Here is a 10107-nt window from a genome sequence, read left to right on the forward strand (position 1 = left end):
AATGGTTTTCCTCCCATATTTCAGAATTCTTTGTAGAAAGCAGTGAAGGTTTTATATTGTGAATATCTGCAGATGGCCTGGGAGGGTATGCTGAAACTCTGGGAGAAGAAACACTTTCGATTCTGCTTCTTAAGTCTAGATATAACTGAATCAGAACGTCTCCCCTCTTGCATAGAACCTGAGATATTCTATCTTCGTCATGTTCTAAACCAGACACGATCATCACTCGAATACTCAGAATTACCTGTGTCTACTAGCCTAGCTACATCAATATCTCATCTTATTACATTGCTCTGACTAATCAAACATTCATTAATCATTCGAATTAAGAAGCATTTAGATTTGCAAAGGCGAAGAAAACTGAACAGTTCATAATTTCATAACATCCATTTTAATACTTCAAGTGAATTAGCATGGACACGAAACCTTTTATAAAAGATCCGTTTTCTGAAGGTTCGGGGGTATCAGACCATCTTACTCAAATCGGGTGGCTCACTAAGCCCTCTGAAAACTCATAAATGTAACTATCAACCTAACACCCACCGTACTCTTCTTCTGCTCCTCCTCCTTGTCCGTGTCCAAAATACAAGAAAGGAACGGGGCAAACCCTAATGGGGTTAAACATTGAGCCAGTTTTTGAAGCTCATCAACACCAAGGTGACAAGTATCTCCATCAGCAAGCTTGTTCAATGCAAGATGCGCCTTTTGCTTGAGCTCAAAACCACCACCTGTTTATGAGTATTATTATTATTAGCCGTCCTAGAGGAGGAGGAGGCGGCTCTGATCATCTCTCTCTCTATATATATACGTCTTTACATTAAAGAAAGTAAAGGAAGCCCAACGAGAAAATCATTATGCTTATTTAATTACATTGCAAAACACACACAGCATGATCATAAATTTAACCACACACAATCTTATTTGATGACACCACAGGGTAGTGAAGGAAGTGAATTAACAAGATCACGAATAACAGGAAAATCAAGGGGTAGCTGCCTTCTTTACATATGATGATGCTTTTAATAAAATAATTAGATTCGTTAGGTTTTAGATGCCGGATTCATTGATAAATAGGTTTGCTTCTCACATTGTGATCCTGATTGAGATTGGAATGTTGGAAGAGACGGGAAGAAAGATGTTTTATTGCGAATACATCAATCCTTATCTTAATTAGACTCGAGATTTAGGATTAGTCTGTCTACGGTATCAATCGCATTTCAAATAACGGTTAGCCTCGCAAAATACATAAAAAAATGTTGATTTTTGCGGTCAACCGAGTTTGAACATGAACACACTCACTTAGTTTTGACATGAGAACACAACACCGAAAAAACTCTTACCTTCAAGACCTGAGAAGAAAAGGAATAAAATGAACCTGCCATGCACTGATGGTGCAATGGGCAGTGAATATGTGTGATGTTTTGAAAATAAATTAGGAAAAAGCAATCAAGTCCGTGGAGGCTTAGAAATAAGTAATTAAATAAACGGCATTGTGATAATTGAATAATAATTAATAAATATAAATAGAAAAAAAAAGAAGAAAAATTTGTGTTCTAGAGAGAGAACCATGAGAGAGAAGGGAGGAAGAAGAAAAAGAAAAGAAAAGAGGGAAAAATAAGGGAAAAGTAAGAGATTTTGAGAAAATAAGTTTAAAGACAAGATTTAGATTTATAAATATATAAATATATATTGATAAAATAATTTGAATGTTATGGGTTGATTGTTATTGATAACAAATTATTTAGTTGATTATGGAAGATTGTAGGTAAAGATGATGATTTTGAGTAAATTATGAATTTTAAAATAGAAATCTTGAAAGAACAGTATTGAAATTTTGGGTTTGAGGTTGAAGATGATAAAATTTCAGTTTGGTCTCTCAATTTCTGAAAATTACAGTTTAATCCCTAAACTTTGAAAAAATTATAGATTATCTCTAAAGCATATTCTGAGATTTTGGACAGAATAAAAGATGAATTATAGGGAGAATCCCAGTATAATTATAAATTTTTAACATTTTCAATTTGGTTCTTCCATTTGACAAAAAATACAATTTGACCCTAATTTTTTTTTTAAATCCAGAATGGTCCCTGGAGCATAATTAGAGATTCTGGACAGAAATAAGGATGAATTATGGATATAATTCCACTATATTCATGAATTTATGATATTTTTAGTTGGTCCTTCAATTTAATAAAGTTATAATTTGACCTTTAGAAATATGATAAATTTTAGATTGGTCACTAGTTGTAATATTAGATTTTTCAGATTGCTTTGATGAATAATTGAGGGTTATATAGTGAATTATTATCAAGTCTTATCATTTTTATTATTATATATTATCTTTTAGATTTTTAGAAAAAATGATTAGTTTAGTTTAAAAACATATAAGATTATATATGAAATAGACTATTAGTTAAGTGTATTAAATATGTTGTATATTCTTTTGAGCTATTTTTGAATACATTTTCTTTGTATTTAGATAATCCTGATATTATACTGGCGAGACATTAGTAAGATCTCCTTCAATATTTGCTTTTGAATGTCGTTTGCTATCGAGTTAGATAAGTGAATAATTTTTCATATGGATGATAAATATTATAAATATTTGATTTGTTAATATGAATTGAATCATGTTTCTTAATAACATATATGTTAATTATTATTCTTATTATGATAAAATATGATCAATTATTGAATCTGAATTGTTGATATGAACTAGTATATATTTTGAATTAACTTTTAAATTGATAACTCCTTATTTGATTGATGTCATGAGTTGAGCCTTAAGATTTGAACATGTCTATTTGATTATGATTATGAACTTATAATGCGCTAGTCAAAATATGCATGCTAACAGGGTAGTGTTGGTGTTTGTGCACATCGTATTTTAACCTTAGTTGGTCGGAGGAGTCACTAACCTATGTGAATTGATCATCCCATTATATGGAGCCTCATGCTTATTGTATTTTGATTTTTTTGACAAGTTTTATCTTATGATATTCTTGTTATTTTCTATTTGAAAAACCTTTCTATAAGAACTTAGAGCTATATATATTATCTCATGTGTTTATATTGAACGTTATTTACTTATTGAGTTGTTGAACTCACCCTCTTATGATTTATTTTTTTCAGGCGTATAGTTTGATAGTAAGTCACTTTTGTTGGACCTTCATAACTTGCTATTTTGGTTGTAATTTGTATCTTTTTTTTTTTATATCTAGTTAGTGCTCCATAATTATAAATTTATATTAAATATTGTATTAGAACAATTTAATTATTATGAAGTTAGTTTTGTTGTTACTATTGTATTGAACTTTGATTGATTTATTTTAGTAATAAATTTATATATAAGTTTGGATTTGTATAAATATAAAATATTAGAGAAAAAACTTACCTATATACCGATAATGAATTTAGAAATTGGGTCATGATAGGCAATGAGTATGTTTCTTAGTACATTCTCAACAAGCAACATGCTTGCTGCAAAACGAGGAAGTCAGACAACTAGATCGTTGTTTCGACATTAGCAAATACAAGTCAATATGATCTTGAAAATATAAGATGCAGAGTTTATTAGAATATCGCATAATATATATCAGCTGAAGGGCTGCGTTTCTTCAAAGAATGGAGCAAATCTGAGCCTGATAATGGGGGAGAAAGCCAATGGCAACAAGCTCACATTCCTTGCAACAACTGGGGAAGCCATCTGTTGTATAATCTACTTTTTTATCGTCTGGCTCTTTCTTAGGCGGCCCAACACTAACTACTTCTGCCATTTTTCCAGATTTTCTGAGCTTTTTAGCCACCAGAACTGGGTCCACAACTCCAATTACAGTTAGTGTTCCCTTCGCAATATCAACTGCTATCTCATCAATGCCTGTTACAAGCTCAAAAACAACTTATAGACATAACTACAGTTACAATATTTTCTACATCTTGCAATTTTGGAGAACTTAATATTTTCTGTCATGAATCCCAAGAGAAAGCTCTAATTGAGAAATCAAAATCGTTTATAGATAAAAATGATACAGAAAATTGTTTGCGAGTCAAATTGAAACTAGACAAATAGTTAAGCCAAAATCGATACAATTAATAACGTTAATGCATAAAAAAAATATACAAAATAAATCTAGATTTTAAAAAAATTTAATTGCAAGGTGAAGAGAGAACGGTCTAATTTAGATAAAAATTATCATATATAGTCACCTTCAAGCTTGGCAACGGTTTTCAGCACCTCCGTCTGGCATTTCATGCAATTGATATTGACTTTTAGCACTGTTTTCTGCATGATTGTTAAGAGCAAAAAAAAAAAAAAAGATTAACGTGGCAAATGTAGCAAGTGTGAGGGTTTTCTGTCTATAGAATGTGGTAGCTAGATATATAAAGATAGGCATGCAGAAGCCATTGCCAATATGATGATTCAATACCTTCATGGTTGCTGGAGATCAAGGTTGCTCATGTAAGTATTGAACTCATAGCCATGAGTGGGTGCAAATGTAGCCTTTTATAAACCTTAAGCTGGCCATAGCTCAATATCAGTTTAAAATAAAAAAGATAGTCTTCTCCAAACACCATTTGACTTTAGGCTCCACCCCCCATCCTCCTTCCTCCAATAGGCTTGAGAAACTCTTTTGAAAAGAATATGAACATTATGTATATATCTACTGGTTGACCATTGGCCCATTCCACAAGGGGGCCAGAGAATCCCCGGTGGCCGCCACTTCGGCTACCTTTCCCCGTCCCTTCATTGAGAAAATGAACGTTGATGAACTGCTATATACATGGAGCATGGACCGTTTCAAAACGTTTTTTCATTGTATACTTGCCTCGAATTATCTTAGAGCTTAGTTTTGGTTTTTGATTTCTCCCATTAACTCTTGAAATGCGCTGATCAACTAGTTCCATGACAAACCAATACATTAACTTTTTTCTTGTTGTTAATTGGAGAACATCTTTTTGAATAGAACCAATCTGTGGGACATTGGTACGTACGTATAGTTTATCTTCAAAAGTATGAGGAAAATCCTAGTTTAAGGAAAGTACAAAAGAAAAGTCATTTTTTGGCTGGAGCCTACGAGTTGTATCTTTAATTATTTATTGGGGCTCTAGGTAGTTGAGCGCTTGTTGATGATGGATCTTTATAATATATATATGTGTGTGTGTATACACACACACACACACACACACACACTCACTTAATTAGGATTCACGATCGACATGTGATTGATTACTTGCAAATGGAAGCATTTCTATAAGTATTAGGTGAGATTTTGGTTATATATATATATGTATTTCGTTGAGAAGTACTGAATCTTCCATGCAAAACAAGGCAACAGCGTGCTGTTTTTCCATTAAGAAAGATGCCCGGAAGCCACCTCGATATAGTGGCCTCGTTTTTAAATATTTATAGCTAGGGAGTGACAGGATAGACACAAGTTAGTTCGGAACTTGAAACTACGACAAAATCAACTGGTTTTGTTGCAAAAACAGAAGCTTGTTTTCCATTAGATTTTTAATACCTACGTAATTGCAGATTTTCTGTCTTATACTTGTAGTGGTCAAATAAAATTACGCAAGACAAGTATACTAGGATTCTGATTACAAAATTAATTAAGTCAAATTGTGTAAATTAGCTAGGTGCGACGGTACAATCTGGTAGGTAGGATGTAAGTTACCAGACAATTCCTATAGAATTAAAAAAACATAACTTAAATTGACTGATAGTGCTATTAATTAATTAAAATGAAGAAAAATATTTTTTAAAAAGATTTGCAACTCTAATTCTGAGGAAATTGGAAGATAAAATGGTTTCGGTATTGAGAAATCGATCGCTAGTGAGAGTTGACCTAGGGCATGCTTGCTTATTGCTTATTGAAAATTTCCCAAGAAAATGAATAAAAACATATCTCATTGAAGGAATTAAAATAAAAATATAAAAATAAATTTTATTTTGAAGTGGAGTTCTGTCCTTTTAAAATAAAATAAATTCTTATAATCCTCTCTAATTTAACAATCTGTGTTCTGTTTTTTACTAAAATAATAATCAAATACTTATCTATCTATAAAAGTGTGTATGTAGTAGAATGAATAAAATGATATTTTAACAAAAAAAAGAGAAAAATATTAATTATTTTACTGATGTTGTTATCTTAATTTGTCTTGCTTGTAGAATCTTTCTTGTTTCATACCATCTTTCTGCCCCTTTATGTATAAGAAATCTCTTCATTTAGTTTGAATAGAAAATGCCACATGAAAAGGCAAAAAGAAAAAGAAAAAGAAAAAGAAAAAGAAAAAGAAAACAGAATAAAAATAAGAATAAGAATAAGAATAATCAAATAACAATTTTAAGAAAATAAATGAAATATTCCATAATTAAAATTACTACCAAACTAACAAAGTACAATTTTAGGGATACACAATATCTATCATGTAACAGTAACGGAAGAACTACTTGATTAATTACATAATGTTATAGAAAATGGAGCAAACGTCCCCTGATCATACCAAACTCACTGCAATTTATTTTATTTTATGGATACACAATCTTTTTCTTATGCCCAATCTTTTTTTGTTTTTTAATTTGAGAAAACCTTATATTTTAGAAAATATATTTTATGAGTTCAGATAAATAAATAAAATCTCGATTATTCTAGATTTTTATAAAAAATACATGTTTCGACTCGAACTAAAAATCTGTTATACAAATCTCAAATTCTTCATCATCTATGCTCCTTGAAAACTATGCAACTCAATCATAGAGCAGACAATCAATATATTCGGATGTAAACAAATATATATTATTAATTCAATTGTTTTTTTGAAATATATATATATAGACATACAGGCGCACACAGCGACATGGCCGAGCAGTAAGGTGAGGGACTGCAAATCCTTTTTTCTCGGTTCAAATCTAGGTGTGGCCTAATCCACCAAAAAACATGAAATACCTAGCACCTAAAAAGAAATGTAAAGAAAGAGTGCTGTAAAGATACACACACACACACGGTTTTGCTGTAAGTGATAGCTAGACAGAGACCTGGAATTTCGCTAGCAGTTTTCATCAACTCTTTCTTGGACTTCACGCAATTCATATTGACTTTTATGGTAAATTTTTTCAATTGAATATGCCCATGCCCTTGCAATAATTATGGGTAAACACGATGAAAGTATTCTTTTAATATATTGAGATAATTATAATTAAAAAAAAGAAAAATATTAAAAAAATTCAATGATATATTATTTTTACAAACAAAATTATTTAATATATTTAAATTCATCACTAAATCTTTTTATAATATTTAATTTAAAACATTACAACAACACTTCTCTATTTTTCTCATAACAAACACCACACCCTTTCAATTTTAACACAAATCAACTCTCACTAAAAATTCAGCCATCCTAATACTTAATTTGTCAGCATCTCTATTATGGTTTCAAGTTTATTGAGGATTTTTTACTTTAAATAAGTAAAACTATCTACTTTTTTTATTTGAATTGAATTTTAATTTTTATTATATATTTTTGTAGTATATGTATTTTTTGGGTATTTACTTGTTTTATAGCTTTTTCCCATAGAAATTTATTGTATGAATATATAGTTTGTACGTGTTAGAATTTGTTTGAGTTTTCTAAAATTTGTGACCTAGATGTTTTGAGATGAAATAAATAATGGCTTATTTAATGTGCTTATTTTTTTAAAATTTTATTGTTAAGTTGAAATTTTTAGTATATATATAAAATTTTGAATTTATCTAGATAATTCATAATGAATTAGTTTTATTATTAAAATAATTTGAATAAGTTTGAGTTAAATTAATTTTATGTTATTTATTTAGTTTATGTAATTAAGTAATTATACATGTTGTCATCAATATTCTATATAGGTTTGACATAAGTAATGTATAATCGTTCATGAATATATCGAGATTTACCTGAAAGGTTTTGTAGGATGTATTATTGTAATGGGGTTTAGGTTTTTATTAATTATACATTATCTAATCCAATAAATATAAATGAACGTGGTATTAGATATCTATGTAAGAAGTGTAAAAAAAAAATATTTCTCTATTCAAATGTTGTAACAATGCATCTTCTACAAAAAAGGATTCATAAAGAGATACTCGTGTTTGTTTGTACATGAAGAACCATATCTTCCTCATAAAACTATAATGAGAAAGGATAGTTGGGTCAACTTTTAGTTCTAGCAATGTGCATAAGTTGCAGAATATGTGGGCATACTTGTTATAAACCTAAAACAAGTAAGGGAAAAACTCTTGTTATACATAGAAAATATAGATACTTCCCTATCACACATAGATACAAAGGTTATTCATGTCATCAAAAATTGCTAGACACATGACATGATATCACTCATATGATTTGGTGAATGGAGTGATGGTGCACCCTTTCGATGGTAAAGTCTGAAAATATTTTAATAAAGTGCATCCTTGTTTTTTTAGTGGAATCAAAGAACATGCATCTTGGGTTATGTACAAACAGATTCAATATATTCGAATAATTTTCCACTCATTATTTTTGTTGGCCGATAATACTTACAATTTACAATTTACCACCGGTAAAGTGTATAAGGCCGGAGTTCATATTTTTATCTATGATTATACTCAATCTTAATAGTTCGAGGTGAAATATTGATGTTTGTCTTCATCCATTGACTAATGAGTTGTGGTCATCCATGGATTTGACATGATGTATCGAGAAAACAAAATTTTCAAATGAAGACAGCTTTGATGTGGACAATCAATGATTTTCTTGAGTATGAATAATTTTCAATACAACACATAATGAAAATTAATATATCTATACTGTATGAAAAATAACAAGGCTTGCATATTAATAAATGATGGTAAAACATCTTTTTCTTTTTTATTATCACATATAGTTTTTGCTAATAGATCACAAGTTTAGAAAGAGCAAAACTGACTTTTTTATTGGCAAAGTTGAAATAGATATTACATCGTTGCTATTTTTGGGTGAAAAATTGTATGATTTGGTGTCGTAGTATGATGACATTATGTTTAGTTTTCAATCCGGTAAGCAAAGGTTTTCTAATTTTGGTTTGACCCATAATTCGGTAAAATAAAGTATTTTTTGAAAACTTCCTTATTGGAAGACCAATATCCTACGACATAATCTTGATTTCATACATATTAAAAAAAACATGTTTGAAAATATTTTTAACATGGTTATGGACGTGAAAGGGAAGATAAATGACAATATCAAGGCTAAAATGAATATATCTTTATTTTATCATAGCAAAAATATAAAGTTGTTTTATGATGAGTTACGTGTCACAAAGTCTAAAGTCAGCTAAGCCTTAGGCAATAATGCACATTTACTTGTTTATTAATGGTTTAAGAGTCTATGTTTTTCTGATGGACATGCTTCGAAGCACTCAAACTTCGAAGTTCAAAGCGATTTTAAACCAACAAGTTATAGATCAAACAACTCATCTACTGATTATGAACGATTCAGTGTTAAGACGGTTGAACTCTACCTATTAGTACCGAAGATAAAATTATAAATGAATGGTATATCTGCTACATCTCATTCATCCATGATCTAGGCGAAAATACACCTTCTCCTCCTCTAGTGCCTTTATTGAAAATTAACTATATTTGAGCTTATAAATATTTAAATTTTGTTAATAAATTATAAATTCTAGCCAGTAGTGTTTCTGTTAATGATCAATTAAGATGGAAATAAAAGAGGGACCACAACAACAACTTTAGTGGCTCAACTCTTCAATAACTTACCAAAATAATAACACATTTCGTGCAGGAAGATATAGTCTAACGTCGGTCGATGACTTTCTTCAATGAAGCAGGTTCGAGTTCTAATAACTATATTTGATTTGATAATTATATAATACAGAATCGCTATCTTCTATTATGGAGCTCAATATCCAACGAGCCTCCTAACAAACCAAAAAAATAATAGCAACTTTCTCAAATATCATTTTTTGTAATTTTTTTTTTTAACGTAGATCGAATAACGGGTCAATAAAAGGACTGCAAGTGTTTCTTGTATATGTTGGTCAAGGAAAATAGTGCAGGGACCCCCCCCCCCCCAAAAAAAAAAAAAAAA

The sequence above is a fragment of the Populus euphratica genome, unplaced genomic scaffold, assembly GCF_000495115.2.
Source record: "Populus euphratica unplaced genomic scaffold, PopEup_1.0 scaffold31.1, whole genome shotgun sequence".
Classification (NCBI taxonomy): Eukaryota; Viridiplantae; Streptophyta; class Magnoliopsida; order Malpighiales; family Salicaceae; genus Populus; species Populus euphratica.